Genomic DNA, 17,785 nt, shown 5'->3' on the forward strand with positions numbered 1-17,785 from the left:
GTCAGCGCGGCGCCGCCATGCTCGTGACGGAACCACTCCGTCATGACCCACGGGCGCGCTGTGCTCATGATGGAGTGGTTCCTTCACGAATCCGCCCACTTGCATTGTTCACCCGCACAGGCGGGGAATCAGTGCCGCGTGGGCGGAGCGGCCGCCAACGGCCGCAGCATGAGCACACGGCGCCCGTGGCTCATGACGGACTGGTTCCGTCATGAGCAGGCAAGGGGTTAAACAAGTTCTCCTAACTATAACATCACTCTACCCTCTGAAATAGAGGTCACAACATTTTTCCTCATTTTGTGGGCAACTAATCCGAGTGCAAGTCCCATAACTTGGCAGTCACAACTGTTACAATATAATCTGTATATAAAACTATATCTATCAATCTATCTATCTATCTATCTATCTATCTATCTATCTATCTATCTATCTATCTATCTATCTATCTATCTATCTATCTATCTATCTATCTATCTATCTATCTATCTATCTATCTATCTATCTATCTATCTATCTATCTATCTATCTATCTATCTATCTATCTATCTATCTATCTATCAATACATGTATAATATATGTATGTATGTATATATAAATTCATATATAATGGAAAAGAAACTAGAGCGACATGAGGAGGATGTAGAGTAAAAAAGGCAAACAAATCCAATGGAGATGAAAGAGATTATGCTGCAGGCCGAATATATACATTTTCAACCATTAATGTAACTGACTAGACATCAGTAGCCTTTAGTGTTGAAAGCTCAGAAGCTAGTTTGGGGTACGATGAACCTACAACATCACTCCCCCTGGTTGGATTTTTTAGGAGAAATTAGACTTTATCAAGTATTGACCAGCCCAAAGGGAAGGGAAAAATTAACCCAGCTCAAGAAAATCCTGCAAAACAAGAAAATCAAAGAGGAGGACCTTAAGAGGAAGAGGAAAGCTAAACAAAAAGCGCTAATCAAAGAAAAGATACAAGACAACAATCTAATTTTAACCTCTCACAGAAAATTATCACTGAAAATCACAGGACTCTTCTAAACAAGGGGCTACGTTTTTGTCTTAATACCATATTTGACTTTGTTGGCACAAAAATACCTTTCTATAAATTCACAAGGAACGTGAAGTTAAAAAAAATACACACACAAGAGAAAGGAATGGAGCAAACAAGACAAGTCAAATCAGCCGCTATCTATAATCGCAACGGATGTTCTGACAACGTTAAGATCTTTGACGAGTCTCGAAATAGAAGCATCTGGATTAGAAGCCTAACCAATTGAACTCCTAACAGTAAAGGATCTATGTGAATACCTAGAAATTCCTACAGACATGACATCAAATAGTGGATGTAAACCAAAATCAACATTTTGTCCACAACTACCTGTTGGAAACAAAATGGATCTATTTGATGAAGTTGTAACAGACAAGGTAAAGAAAATTGTACCTACGGAGACTGGCAAGCTGGCTAGAAAAAATCAAAGCACAAAAACTAATCTAACCATTAAAGAATGGGAATCTCTTAGAGATCTGCAAAATGACACGGGTATCATTATCAAACCCAGTGATAAGGAAGGGAACATCGTTATTATGAGTATGCACAAATATTTGGCAGAATCCAACAGACAGCTAAGCAACAAAAACCACCATATAAAATTTCAAGAGAATCCAATTAAAGAACATGTGGATACATTTTTGGAGAAATGTACAGATTGGCAGCGAAGGGGTCTTTTGGATAAGGAAGAATATAAATATCTAAAGACAACATACCCAGTTGTGCCAACGATTTATTTTCTGCCTAAAGTACACAATGATCTGAATAACCTGCCGGGCAGAACCAATAGTGAGTTCAATCGGTGCCTTGTTGGAGAACACCTGCAGATTCATTGATATATTTCTCTTTCCATATGTTATGAATCTCCCTTCGTACTTAAGAGACTCACAAGACTTCTTGAATAGAATAAATGAGCTCCCATGGAAATCCAACTACTATATGGCAACTGAAGACGGGGTTTCGCTGTAGACATCAATACAACATCAAGATGGAATCGAGGCATGCAAATACTATCTGAGAACCCGTTCAACCTCCCTGTTAGACCAATCAGTTTTCGTCGATATGATAGATTTCTGTCTTTACCATTACGTTTTTTTGTTTAATAGCAAAAATTATTTGCAAGTACAGGGAACTGCTTTGGGAACATCATTCACCCATACATATGCTCATTTATTTATGGGTTGCTAGGAAGCAGAAGTGGCCTGGAGTGAACAAAATAAAGCTAAGATGAAACAAATGATTTTATGGGTATGTTATGTCGACAACCTTTTTCTAATCTGGGAAGGGGAGAAATTTGACCTAGAGTGATTTTTGAAATCCTTGACCCAGAATAATCTGAATTTACAATTTATGTTTGACATCCAGGATAAATAAATCAATGTCTTGGATATTACTATTTACAACGAAAGAGAGAGGATTTGCACTAAAATGTACAGCAAACCAACCAGTACTAACTGTATACTTCATTCCAATAGTGGACATCCCTTACCTTTGAAATGGAGGGTCCCATATGGGCAGTTCCTAAGAACAAGACGATGCTGCTCAGAAGATTCTGACTTTAAACAACAGGCAAACTCTTTGAAAGCAATATATCGTTACATTTGCTCGACCTTCCTGGTTGTGGGGATATATAGGACTTGTAGGTTCACCAAGAACACGACGAACCCAGAGCCAAAAACTGAGCAGCGACTTGCAATGGTTTTTATATTATGTACCAGGTATATAGCAATTATTCTGGGGAAATGTATACATGGAAAAATAGGTATAAAAGACACCTATGTATTTCTGAAATGCGAACAAAATATATAGTTTAGAAACAGTAGATATTTACACATTTCCAAAATTAGGAATACTCATACTAGCATCAGAATTATCGATCATTTTAAAAAAATTACTTCTTTTTTACACATTGTCTTTTATTTTGAAGGCAGTAATACATCGAAAGTCAATAGGTAATAACAGTTGCTTTACAAATCTGAATTACCCTAAGTCTCCCTATAAAGATGGTACCTCACTTGTATGGGTAGGCTTAGTGCCCATGACAGGGAACGGCTCACAATACAACGTGATCACACCATATTTTCACAATGAAAAATTACCCTTTTTTTGCAAAGTGCTTAGTTGTAGTTTTTGAACCCTAGCTCTGCCAGCACCTAGGGAAACCTAGCAAAACTAGCCACCCAGGGGAATCCAGGATGGGGTGACTTGACTGCCTCTCACCAATTTCTGTTACCCAGAATCCCTTGCAAACCTAAAAAAGTGTCCAAAAAAACACATTTTCCTCACATTTCTGTGGTGGAAAGTTCTGGAATCTGCGTGGATCCACAAATTTCCCCCCACCCCGCATTCCCCAAAGTCTTCCAAGACAAATGGCACCTCACTTGTGTGGGTAGGCCTAGTGCTCGTGACAGGAAATGGCGCAAAACACAACGTGGACACACCACAATTTCACAGCGAAAAATGACCCTTTTTTGGCAGAGTACCTAGCTGTAGTTTTTGAACCCTAGCTCTGCCGACACCTAGGGAAACCTAGCAAACCTATTCATTTTTGAAAACTAGACACCCAGGGGAATCCAAGATGTGGTGACTTGACTGGCTCACACCAGGTTCTGTTACCCAGAATCCCTTGCAAACATCAAAACCTAAAAAATGGTAAAAAAACACATTTTCCACACATTTCTGTGGTGGAAAGTTCTGGAATCTTCGTGGATCCACAAATTTCCATCCACCCCGCATTCCCCAAAATCTTTCGAGAAAAATGGTACCTCACTTGTGCGGGTAGGCCTAGTGTCCGTGACAGGAAACGGCGCAAAACACAACGTGGACTCACCACAATTTCACAGCAAAAAATGACCCTTTTTTGGCAAAGTAACTAGCTGTAAATTTTTAACTCTAGCTCTGCCGGAACCTAAGGAAACCTAGCAAACCTATACATTTTTTAAAACTAAAAACCCAGGGAAATCCAGGATGGGGTGACTTGACTGCCTCTCACCAGGTTCTGTTACCCAGAATTCCTTGCAAACCTAAAACATTGTCAAAAACACAACATTTTCCTCACTTTTCTGTGGTGGAAAGTTCTGGAATCTGCATGGATCCACACATTTCCATGGAAGGGCAGAAAGGCTGTAATATTTGCAGGGGAGGGGGTCGGGCATGCCCGTTTTGGGCAGCCCCCACCCCAATTTAAATTTGCCCAAAAAAAATCCCTGGCGTTTAGTGGGCTTTTTGACCCCCCATGGGGGCAGATTGGGCGTTAATGCCCCCATCTGCCCCCAGGGGCAGAAAGACTCAGAACTGTGCTGGGGTGTGGGGGCTTTGGTGTGCCCATATTGGGCAGCCCCCACCCCTATTTTTCAGTCAACCTGCCACCCGGTGGGGCAGATTGGGGGCTACTGCCTCATCTGCCCCCCAGGGTGAGCAGAAAGACTGGGGGGAGCAAAGGCCCTTGCCCAAGGGGCCGCTCCCCCCTCCCTGGTGCAAGTGGGTGGATCCCTGCTTGGGGATTGCCCTCCTGGGGTGATCCCCAAGCAGTGATCCACTAGGGAAGGCTACCATTGGAAAGGGGAGATTCTCCCCTTTCCAACGATACCTCTCCCAAGTGTTTCAGTGCTCGGGGGGCTAAGATAGCCCCACGAGCACTGAAACACTGAAACCAAAACTAAGTTTCTGTTTCCTTTTTGTTACAATGACGATCGCGCGCCATGCTCGGGATCGTCATTGAAACAAAAACTCAAAATAGGACTGAGGAGGTTGCGGGAGCTCTTCCCCACCTCCCCAGGTAAAAAAAAATAAAGGGAAATCCCTCTGCTGCCTGCAGAAGAGGGATTCTATGAGCATGTGCTCATGACGGAATGGTTCCGTCATGAGCACAGCAGCACTTGTGCTCATGACGAAACCATTCCGTCATGAGCACTGAAAGGGTTAAAGAAAATACTTCCTATAACACCAAACATTACTTATAGTAAAGCACCCTCTTTGAGGGATCTCCTAACCAGTACTTATATGACACCAAGCAATGCCCAAACTGACGTGACTACATGGCTCTCAGTTTCAACCAGTGGTTTTTTCAAATTTACACAGTGTAAATCTAACAGATATGGAACAAACAAAACAGAGTATAAGACCATATATGGATGGATGAATAAGATAAAAGAAAAAAACACCTGTGAAACAGAATCAGTAGTCTATGTCCTTGAATGCCAATGAGGGATAAAATATGTCAGCACTACAACCAACAAACTCAAGCTCCACATACTCCAACACTTGAGAGCCATAACGAACAAGGACTATCAGTATGACATGTCGGGACATATTTGGGAAACACATGATGGCAAAGTGGAAAATGTGAAGTATTATGGTATCTAACATGTACGGGAAAAACCACGAAGAAGAAACCTAAAACTGGAGTTACATCGAGAAAAGTCCCAAAAGATCTTACTATTGGGAACAGAAACCCCCAATGGACTGAATATGGATGCAGAATTATATATCCATATTTGCATCTGAACAATTTAGTGCCAGATAATTTGGTCACTTTGGAATTCTACCATCTTTTACAACTTCTCTGACATAGCACTTGTTTGGAAAGATTGTGAATGATTGGTAAGATCTGTTGTTATGTTCTTGATATGCAGGTTTTTAAATATTTCATAGTTTATGTCATGGGATATTTACCATTTGTATATATATTTTTGTGAACATATTTTTGGAATTTCCTTTAGCTAACTCCTGTTTATATTCAAATTGATGGTTATGGATAATCTTGACAACATAAAATATGAAGTAGACACCACTTCTATAAATTTATTATAATTTGGGTACTGTTCCTCATGTTCGTAGATTCTTGCATTAGCATTTTAAGACCCTATCTATAATGCTCTTTCACAAACCTTTGCATTGAGAGCCTGTTCCATGGTTAATTTCTAGGGGTAGGTGGAATTTGCTTTGTCTTGCTACGCAAAACTCCGCAAAATGGTAAAAAATCTCAGTGAGCACGCAGAGTTCCGCGAACATGCGGAATTGCTCGTTCCGCCCATTCGCGTTGCTTTTTTTCTGTTCGCGAACGCTGTTTGCGGGCTCGGGGGGAAATATCTCACAAACACGCATATTGAAAGCGCGAACAAGCAAAAGATTCCACGAAGCTGCAGGTCGCGGAAATTTTGGCAATTCCGCTGAACGCGAAATTACTCAAATTCTGCAAATTCCGTGAGCGGAACAGAATTTACCGCCCAGGCCTAATAATTTCCCCCTCTAGTACATGAAATCATATTTTTACACACTTAGCAGCATGCAATTTAATATATGATCAAGCACCTTAACTCTACTGGAGCTCTTGTTCAAATTCCGTTAGCACAAACTGAAAATGACTCATGCTACTATGGTATAAACATGATTGTGACAAACATACTCATCCGCACTAGGAGTACATGTATGGTTATAGATACATTTTGAGACTACAAGATATGATGTAGACACCTTTTTTAAAAATCTATGATAATTTGGGTACTGTTCCTCATGTTTTTAGAATCTTGCATTAGCACTCTTGCATTAGCACTTTAAGATCCTGTTAATAATGCACCATTGCAAATTTTTGCACTGGCAGCATGTTCCTTGGGTAAAATCTACTTCTAATACTGTATATGAACTTTTGCACTGACAGTCTGTTCCTTGGATAAACTCCACTTCTAGTACTGTACATGGAGTTTTATGTTTCCATGGATAGCAGCATGCACTTTAACATATGACTAAGCACTAAAGATTTATGATACTCCTTGTTCAAATCCTGTTAGCTACAAACTCCCAATGAGCCATACTACTATGTTATGAATATGATGAGCAAAAGCAATATTCATACATACTAGGAGCATATGTATGAAGAGGTAATCCAAGACCAAATAGAATTGTTTCGTTTTCTTATCTATTTCACTGAGTCGCCTCTATATATGAATGGCCTTCTTTATGATTCCTTTTTCAGTATAAATTAGTCAATAACGGTTAGGACACTTAAGAATATCATAGAGCAGAAAATATGGGAGCAAAGTATGTTTTTGTATTATATTTGTATACTTTTAGTATACACTTACAAACTATAAATTATGCAACTTATAATATCTCTCCCACTCTGTAAAAATGGTACTTCTCTGAGAAGGATTGAGCTGCTGATACCTGGCAGTATTGCCTTCTCCTTTTTCCTCGGATTGTGGGTAATTTTTGTGGAAATCAGTATATGTTATGGGGGAATGGTAGAGTGCTGAATAAACACTTCATCGCACCAAATCGGGTCCACTCTCGTTTTTTTCTGTGTAGGAGAGGAAAAGCAGGTGAGCATTCCAGGTATATATATATATATATATATATATATATGTATATATATATATATATATATATACATATATATATATATATATATATATATATATATATATATATATATATATATATATATATATATATATATATATATATATATATATTACCTACTGGCAGGTAGTTATAGTTAGGACCTTGTTACTGTTCAAAAAGCATTGTTTCTTTTGCCAATATCTTGGGCGCTGTTTGATGAATCTTCGTGAAATTTTTAAAGCTAATGGCCCACTCTGATTAGCTCTTGTCTTGAAAGTTTCGGGTGAATCGTCAAGTGGGACCAAGATAAAAGGGGGGTCACAAAACACATTTTCCCCATGTTAATTTCCATAGGAAACTTTAGACACGGCTACAGCCTGAACTGCTGAACAGAATTACACCATCTTTGGCAAAAAGTTAGCTCTTTGTTTAGAAAGCACCCATTTGTAAATGGTATAAATCTGTTCAGTATTTATTAGGGGCTGGCAAAATTTGCGTAGTCGTACTACGCAAAGCTCCGCGAAATGGTAAAAAATCTCCGCGAACACGCAGAAATTCCGTGAACACGCAGAATTGCTTGTTCGCGATGCTTTTTTCCTGTTCACAATTGCTGTTTGCGTGCTTGGGGATAAATATCTTACGAACACGCATTTTGAGAAAGCGAACAAGCAAAAAATTACGCGAAGTCACGGAACGTAGAATTTTGGGCAATTTTGCGTTCTCCGCTGAACATGAAATTACCCAAATTCCGCAAATTCTGCGAGCGGAATGGAATTTACCACCCAGGCCTAGTATTTACGGAGAAATTAAAAAAATAAAATTGTATATATCTGAGCACCGAAGAGGAGTTGCGAATCCTCCCGAGCACAAACTGACTTCTGATTGGCTGCCAACTGTTGGTACCCATCTTGTGACTCAGTTGAAATAAAGGTGAAAAACAAGAAAAGGGGGCAGGATAGAAACACCCTGATCCCCTAGGCCTGGTCAGGGGGACCCACAATGAGCCCCAGGGCCAAATAAAGATTCTTTTTTTTTAAATCGTCGACTTTGCGCTGGGTGGGCAAATCAGGCAATTAAAAAAAAAACGAAGCATGGTCTCTCACGTTTCGTTTTATAATAGCCACCGGGTGGGCTAGGTTCTGGGGGCAATTCCAAAATAATTAGCGGGGGCCTGTGTGGGCCCGGGGACTGACACCTCCCTGGGGCTTTTAATTATTTTGGGTGGGAGGCCTCGCGGGCTCCTTCATGCCCTGGGGACCACCACATCTCTGTGGCTACGCAATATAAATGCAGGGGGCCGCAGGGCCCCCCGCAGCCCTGGGGACCACCACCTCCCGGGGCCAGCTCCTGCACTGTCCCAGGGTACTGACCCCGGGACATTGCTGTTTGCTATGACAGGGCGGGAGCCGTCATTTCAAACACTACTTTGCTTCCTAGAAGCGAGAGCAGGAAACCTGCTCTCGCTTCCAAGAAGCAAAGCAGTATTGCTTTAGGGCAAGGGAAGCTGCATGTTAGCAGCTCCACTTGTACAAAAGCAATGTCAGCCACGCGGTCCCCCTCCTTAGCCTTCTTTATAAAACAATGGTGGCAGGCTCCGGGGATGGGGCGAATACCGAATAATGGAAGTAAATTGTTTTTGTTTTGTTTATAGTTTCCACTCCACTCCAACGCAGCTCTCAGCGCGGCCCCATGTAACGTCGCGGTGGCGCACACTCACCTTAAATAAATAATTAAATAGTACATAATGTAGAAGGTAGTGTTGTATTTGTGAAGTTGTTTTAAAGAGGTACTGTGATTGAAGTTAATGACAAGATTACTTTTGATAGAGTTGTTAAAAATATACAAAAAAGTAATGAATAGTTAAAGTTGAAAAGTGTGTTGTGTTATAGTACATTGAGTTTGTACTTTTGTTTTGTGCATTCGGGCTGGGTGCGCAAATCCAGACGAGAACATTTTTAAAAAACAAAGCGCGGGCTTCTGCGCTTACTTGTACTTAAACCCTCGTGTGGACCAGGTCCCTGGGGCAATCATTAATTAATTTGCAGGGGCCGACAGGGGCCCCCGCAGCCCAAGTAACCGCCACCTCCCCGGGTCTCAGTTAATTGTTTGCGGGGGCACGCGGCCTCCCGCAGCTCTGGGGACCGCCACCTCACCTGGGATTTTTAAATAAATGAGTGGGGGGTCCCAACCCAGCAATGCTGCCCCGGGGACCACCACCTCCCTTGGCTTCTTTAATTAATGAGGAGGGAGTCACGGGCCCCACGAAGCTCCAGGAACCATCACCTCCCCTGGGCTTCTGTTATTAATGAGGGGGGCCTCCTGGCTCCCCCAAGCCCCAGGGACCAGCACCTCCCTGGGTTCTGAAATTAACTCTGGCCTAGTCAGAATTCCAACTAGGCCTGGGCAAAATTTCCGTTCCGTTCGCGGAATTTGCGATAATTTGGCATTTCTGCGTTCCGCGGAGAGCGCGGAAATGTCAAAATTTTCGCATTCCGCAGCTTTGCGATTATTTGGTTCTTGCTCGCGCTGTAAAATAATACATTCTTGCGCGCGCGCGATCGCCGTACCTGAATCCCCGTGTTCGCCGACAAGTTTTCCCGATCCGGTCGCGTTCTCCATGAGATGTTGTATTGTTTTAGCCAGACTACTGTTTCAGACAGTTCGCGTCCGCAGTGACGTCATGCGTCGCGCGATCACGTCTTTTTTCTCGCGATCATGCACCGTGAGACAACTGAAGGCTTTACACTCCATCTATCGGCGTCCCAGACCTGTACTGGTATTCTCCTTTATAGACCCCCTGGACCCATTGGATCCTTTTTTGAGGATCTACAGTCGGCCTTGTCTGTACCTTGTATGCGTTCGGCGCACTGTCTGTTACTGGGCGACTTAAACTTGCATATGGACTGCCTTACGGATCCGGAGGCTATTAAACTCCGCGAGATTACAGAGATGTTAGGGCTAGCCCCTTTTATCCATAGCCCCACTCACGAGAAAGGCCACACATTAGATGTGATCTTTGCTTCCAAACCTATTGAGGTGTCCCCTCCACTCCCGGTCCTTTGGTCAGATCACTATCTGATAAATTTTGACTTGGTGCTTGAATCCAAGCGTAGTCAAAGGGCTCGAGAGGAAGGTCCCCGGCATTTCAGAGCCTACCATCTTGTGTCAGTAGATATGCTATCTGAGGCTCTCGGCAAATATCCGTGTCCAGTGACAGGGGTTCTGGAAACTGATCTCATCCTGGTCCAGAACTGGATGCAGGCAAGATTTGAGGAGTTGGCCCCTCTGAAGCTTGCTAGAACAGCTCATCTCAATTCTGCTCCATGGTTCTCGTCCGCTCTACGTACAATGCGACAAGACTGCAAAAAGTTGGAAAGGCAGTGGTGGCGCAAGTACGATCTTGTGGAGCGAATGAATTACCGTGGTGCGATAAAATCCTATTATAAACAGATTGTCGCAGCCAAAAAGAACTATTTGGAGCAGAGAATTGATAAAGCGGATAATATGAGCCGGGAACTCTTTAGGGTTGTGAAGGAGTTTGTCAACCCGGCAGTAGGGACCCTGGTCCATTCTCACTCGGAGGAATGGATCAAACAGCTCGCTGACTTTTTTGTGACTAAGATCACAAAGATTCAGGCCACTTTTCCAACGGCGGATTTTCAATCAGTGGACGTGGGGTCAGGGGACAAGCTGACTTATTCAGCGCCCTTGCAGGCTGAAACTGGGCCCTTATTGTCTGCTTTTCCCCAGCTGTCCTGTGAGACATCGCTTGAGCTGCTATCCAGGCTACAATCTGGTTCGCCGTTGGATGTCTGTCCGGCGAAATGCTTGGGCAAGGTGGCTCCGGCGGTGAACGGTCTGCTGAACCCCTTGCTTAATCTTTCATTGAGCTCAGGGGTGGTTCCACGCCAATGGAAACACGCACTTATTCTGCCGTTGATCAAGAAGCCTCTGCTCGACCCCCTGCAATGCGCTAACTACAGACCAATCTCCCTCCTCCCTGCTCTGGCGAAGGTGTTGGAGAAACATGTTCAGCATACTCTGACCACCGTTATTGAGAACAACAAACTGCTGCATGACTCCCAGTCCGGCTTTCGTGCGAATTACAGCACGGAGACGGCTCTGGTTGAGGTCACCGACGCCATCAGGGAGACGCTCGATCATGGGGGAAAGGCTATGTTGGTTATGTTGGACCTATCGGCGGCATTCGACACCGTACCACACGCAGGCCTTCTCTCAAGACTTAGGGAGATTGGTCTGCGAGGGACGGTGTTGGACTGGTTTCAATCCTTTCTTGCCGACCGTCGACAGGTGATCTGGGCCCCACCGTTCTCGGACGAAATGCTTCCGCTGGAGGTGGGGGTGCCTCAGGGCTCTATCCTGAGCCCCACCATCTTTAACATATACATGGCCCCTCTTGCGGAGGTAGCGGAGGCGTTCGGGGCCCGGGTCATCTCATATGCTGATGACACCCAGCTCTTGTTCACTTGCAGGAAGGGAGAGGCCTTTAGCGGCGGCAGAATTAAGGACTGCCTGAGTGCAGTCTTTGCGTGGTTCCAGCGGCACAGCCTGAAATGCAACTCAGACAAATCTGAGCTGCTCTTTTTCGGCTGTGCCCCTGATCCGGGCTGGAAGTCATGGTGGCCCCAGGACATGTCCCCCCAAGAGAAACCATCTTCCCAGGTAAAAAATCTCGGAGTGGTGTTTGACGATGTTCTATCTTTTCGTCCACACATCCTGGGATTAGCAGGGAAATGTTTCAGCATCCTTAAGATGCTTAAGAAATTTCTTCCCCTACTTTCACTGCAGTATCGTAGGAAGGTAGTCCAGGCGCTTGTGGGCTCCCGCCTGGATTATGCAAATGCTCTTTTTGCAGGCCTACCTAAGTATTTGTTATCCAAACTGCAGATTGTCCAGAACTCGGCGGCCAGAGCTATTTATGGATTGTCTAGGAGAGCTAGTGCCTCTGCGCTTTTGGCTAGGCTGCACTGGCTCCCAATTTTGGGGAGAATTAGATTCAAGCTCCTCTCTCTGGCATTCAAGGCCCTTCATGCGATTGGCCCTCACTACCTGAGGAAGCGTATCGTCTTCTATGTGCCGCGGAGGCTGCTGAGGTCAGCGGACCTGGCTAAAACGGAGGTGCCGGTGGTCAAACGTGTTCGGATGGGAGGCCGCTCCTTCCAGTTTGTGACAGCCTGCCTGTGGAACGAGCTCCCACTTTCCCTTCGGAAAGCGAATAATCTTCTGGCTTTCAGGAAGGAGTTGAAAACTTTGCTTTTTACTAAGTAACCTAGTGTGACGGTAGTAGGTCTTTCCCTTTGGTTTCGTGTTTCTCTGGGTCACTTTGCCAAAGCGCCGGGACACCCTTCTGGGGTAGCCGTGCGCTCAAAAAGTGCGGAGTAACATAACATAACAGATGGCCGCGCCAGCAAGCAACCACATGGGTAAGTTGGCGACCCGCAACCATGCAGAAAATCTCGCGAACATGCGCGATATTTCCGCTTGTTTGCGGAGATTTTTTACATTTTCGCGATAATTTGCGAAAGTCGCTTTCGCAAATTCCGCCCACCCCTAATTCCAACTCAGGCTGTCCTGATCTATGATGGAGGCATGGATATGTCCTCCTTTGTGAGTCCCAGTAGCTTGGGCAAATACAGACAGCAGCCTTTGATAAATTGAAAAGAGGCTATGGCATTCAGGGACACAGGAGCAAGTGTCACAATGGTGAAAAAAAATCTTGTGGCTCCTGGGCAGATTATACTTGGTGAAATGTACCAAGTGACCAATGCTAGTAATGTCAGGACAGACCATTCCTTGGCAGTTGTTAATTTTTCCTGGGGAGGGGTAACTGGCCTCAAAAAGGTTTTGGTAAGTGTAGACCTCCCTGTTGAATGCTTGCTTGGCAATGATCTAGAAACTTCAGTTTGGGCAGAAGTGGAGCTCAGGACACATGCGGAAATACTAGGAGTCAATGCACATGTATTTGCTGTGACCAGGTCACAGGCCAAAATGTCAAACACTGAACAGGCCCTGGATTCTGGAAGAATGGACCAGGTGCCTCCCAAGAGGTTAAGGCAGTGCCTTCCCCCCTGTCTCAGAGTACAGATCAGCCTCCTGAGGGAGATGATCTAATTCCTGAAGAAGGAACTGTCCCAGCGGAGCTTGAGCCTGACCAGGTTGAGTTCTTGGGGACAGGGGGACCTTCCAGGGCAGATCTAAGCCAGGAGTAGTTAAGCTGCCCCTCTCTTGAACTCCTCAGAAAGCAAGCTGCTGATGAGGCTGCTGGGAACGCTATTGGGTCCCATAAAATATATTGGGATGATGAACTCCTATATTCAGAGAGTAGAAACCCAAAGCCTGGTGCTTCCAGGAGGTTGATAATACCTTTGAAGTTTAGGGCTTCCTATTGACACTAGCCCATGATATTCCTCTAGCAGGTCACCTGGGCCAAAACAAGACTTGAGACAGAATTTTTCCTCACTTTCATTGGCCCCACATGTTTGAAGGCACCAAGGAGTTTTGTCACTGCTGTGTCACCTGTCAAGCCAGTGGAAAGGCAGGTGGAGCCACAAAAGCCCCCCTGATAACACTACCTGTGGTGGGGTTCCCTTTGAGAGGGTGGGGATTGATATAGTTGGTCCCATGGATCCTCAGACAGCATCTGGGCACAGATTTATGCTGGTGGTGATGGACCATGCCACTAGGTAGCCAGAAGCAATTGCACTTAGGACCACCACAGCACCTGTGGTGGCAAGGGCTCCCTTGGGTGTATTCTCAAGAGTGGGTTTTCCTAAGGAGGTAGTATCTGGCAGGGGTGCAAACTAACTTCATGTCTAGTTACTTGACTGCAATGTGGAAGGAGTGTGGTGTGAATTACAACTTCACCACACCCTATCACCCACAATGCAATGGTTTCGTTGAAAGATTCAACAAAACCTTAAAGGGCCTGATCAAAGGTCTCCTAGAAAAGCTTAGGCGCAGATGGGATATCCTTTTGCCCTGCCTTTTATTTGCCTACAGGGAGGTGCCTCAAAAGGGGATTGGTTATAGCCCTTTTGAACTTTTGTTTGGCCATCCTGTTAGGGGCCCATTGTGTCTGGTGAAGGAGGGATGGGAGTTATCTTTCAATCCCCCTAAACAGGACAAAGTGGACTATGTACTTGGTCTCCACTCCAGGATGGCTGAGTATATGAAAATGTCAACTAAAAACCTTGAGGCTAGCCCGGAATTGCAAGAGGCTCTGCATGACCAAAAGGCTGTGCTGACTGTTTACCAGCCAGGGCAGAAGGTGTGGGTGTTGCAGCCTGTGGCCCCAGCAGCCCTCCAAGATAAATGGAGTGGCCCCCATACAATTGTTGAACAGAAGGGAGAGGTAACCTACTTGGTAGACCTTGGAACTCCCAGGAGTCCCCATAGGGTACTCCATGTCAACACACTGAAACCATATGTCGACAGGGCTGACATGGGCTTGCTCTTGGCAACTGATGAGGGACAGGAGGAAGAGAGTGACCCACTCCCTGACCTACTCTCTCAGAACCCTGATAATGGGTCAGTAGATGGTGTAGCCTTGGCAGGCAACCTCACTGTCCAGCAGCAAACTGACTGCAGAAAAGTTCTCAGCCAGTTCAGGCATATGTTCTCCCTGACTCCAAATCAGACTACCTGGTGCACTCATGAAGTGGACACTGGGGACAGTCTGCCTGTTAAAAATAAGATTTACTGGCAACCTGATCATGTCAGTGACTGTATCAGGACAGAAGTCCAGAAGAAGTTGGATTTGGGAGTCATTGAACCCTCAGGTAGCCCTTGGGCTAGTCCAGTAGTCCTGGTGCCTAAATCTCACACCAAACATGGTAAGAGAGAGCTGAGGTTTTGTGTGGATTACAGGGGTCTCAATGCAGTCACTAGGACTGATGCCCATCCCATCCCATCCCAAGGGTAGATGAGCTTATAGATACTTTGACCTCAGCCAAGTTTCTGAGCACATTTGACTTGACAGCTAGCTACTGGCAGATGAGACTAGCTGAGGATGCAAAGCAAAAGACAGCATTTACTACCCCTAGTGGGCACTACGAATTTGTGGTGATGCCCTTAAGTTTGAAGAATGCACCTGCCACTTTCCAAAAGTTGGTGAATCAAGTCCTTACAGCCCTGGAAGACTATAGTGCAGCATATCCAAATGATATTGCTGTCTTTAGCTCCACCTGAGAGGATCACCTTGTCCAACTAAGGAATGTTTTGGAGGCCCTGCAAAAAGCAGGCCCAACTATCAAGGCTACTAAGTGCCAGATAGGGCAGAGTCAGGTTGTTTACCTGGGCCAAAAACCAAAGGAAATGATGGACGGAGTGTTGAACATTGCAAGCACTCACCCCCAGTCAACTGATCTGGGTTTAATCCATCACTGTTCTTTAGCCCACTCTGCCACCCCAGTTCAGACATGGCCATATGCAAATCAGTCTGACCCTGTGCCTCATGGGAACAGTCCAGCCCGAACTGCCAAGCCATGTCTTCCCTGGACCGGAAACAAGTTTCCTAGTACCGGTTTCTGGCATTTCAGCCGTCTTCAGCCAGGCTTGCTTGAATCCAGTGGCAAAGTGAGCAAGGGACTCACGTCTGAGCATACCCTGCCAACTTATGGCGAACAAAGCAAAAACCAAAGGAAATGATGGACGGAGTGTTGAACATTGCAAGCACTCACCCCCAGTCAACTAATCTGGGTTTAATCCATCACTGTTCTTTAGCCCACTCTGCCACCCCAGTTCAGACATGGCCATATGCAAATCAGTCTGACCCTGTGCCTCATGGGAACAGTCCAGCCCGAACTGCCAAGCCATGTCTTCCCTGGACCGGAAACAAGCTTCCTAGGACCGGTTTCTGGCATTTCAGACGTCTTCAGCCAGGCTTGCTTGAATCCAGTGGCAAAGTGAGCAAGGGACTCACGTGGCTTGGCAGTTCGGGCTGGACTGTTCCCATGAGGCACGGGGTCAGACTGATTTGCATATGGCCATGTCTGAACTGGGGTGGCAGAGTGGGCTAAAGAACAGTGATGGATTAAACCCAGATCAGTTGACTGGGGTGAGTGCTTGCAATGTTCAACACTCTGTCCATCATTTCCTTTGGTTTTGCTTTGTTTACCTGGGCCACCTTGTAGATGGGGGCAAGGTTCAACCATTGCAGAGCAAAATCCAGACCATCATGGACTGGGTTGCTCCAACTACCCAGACTCAGGTCAGACCTTTCTTGGGCCTGACTGGGTACTACAGATGATTTGTAAAAGATTATGGATCCATAGGGACTCCATTAAATGACTTTACTTCTTAGAAAATGCCCAAGAAAGTTCAGTGGACAGTTAGCTGTCAAAAGGCATTTGATGACCTGAAGCAGGCCTTGCAGACTGCTCCCATTCTGCAAAGTCCTGATTACTCCAAAACGTTCATTGTGCAAACAGATGCATCTGAGTAGGGGGTAGGGGCTGTACTGTCACAGTTGAATGATGAAGGTCAGAATCAGCCAGTAGCTTTCATAAGTAGAAGGCTGACCCCCAGAGAGAAACGTAGGTCAGCCATTGAGAGGGAGGCCTTTGCTGTGGTTTGGGCTCTGAAGAAGTTGAAGCCATACTTGTTTGGCACTCACTTCATTGTTCAGACAGACCATAAGCCCTTCTTATGGCTAAAACATATGAAGGGTAAAAACCCCAAACTTTAAGGTGGTCCATTTCCCTACAGGGGATGGACTATACAGTGGAACATAGACCTGGGAGTAACCATGTCAATGCAGATGGACTCTCCAGATATTTGCACTTAGAACATGAAGACTCAACTGGTCAAGGTTAGTTTAATGTCACTGCATTTGGGGGGTGTTGTGTAGCAGAGTAGGATCTGCTTCTTATGGTTACCCCCACTTTTTGCTGATGTTTCACTGTTTTTCGACTTTAGTCTGGCTGGGGCCCTGCTATTCAGGACCCCAGCCTAGCTGCTTCCTCTCTAAATTGATTCCATGTACCTTAGGTACACCACAGATTGGATTCTGGGGTGCCCTTATAAGTCCCTATTATATGGTACACTATGTACCTAGGGCATAGGTACCCCAGAGGCCTACCAGGGTATGCAACATGCATTATGCCACCCCTGGGAAGCCCTCCAAAATGATACCACAGGTCTGCTACTGCAGCCTGAGTAAGGTGGTGCCTGCACCCCTTACTGAGATATAGGTTCACTATATCTCCCCTGCGGCCCGACCCCCCTGTGTCCCAATTCGTCCTGCTCCCCGCTCCCAACTGCTCCTCCCTCCCTCGTCCCCCCTCATAATGCAGGCTGCTACGCCGTGAAGGAGCGACCCTAGACCCTGATTTCAGGTCAGGCCTCTCCCCCTCCGCGCTAGCTCACCCTGCT

Source organism: Triturus cristatus, chromosome 3_1, assembly GCF_964204655.1.
Source record: "Triturus cristatus chromosome 3_1, aTriCri1.1, whole genome shotgun sequence".
In the NCBI taxonomy this organism is placed as follows: Eukaryota; Metazoa; Chordata; class Amphibia; order Caudata; family Salamandridae; genus Triturus; species Triturus cristatus.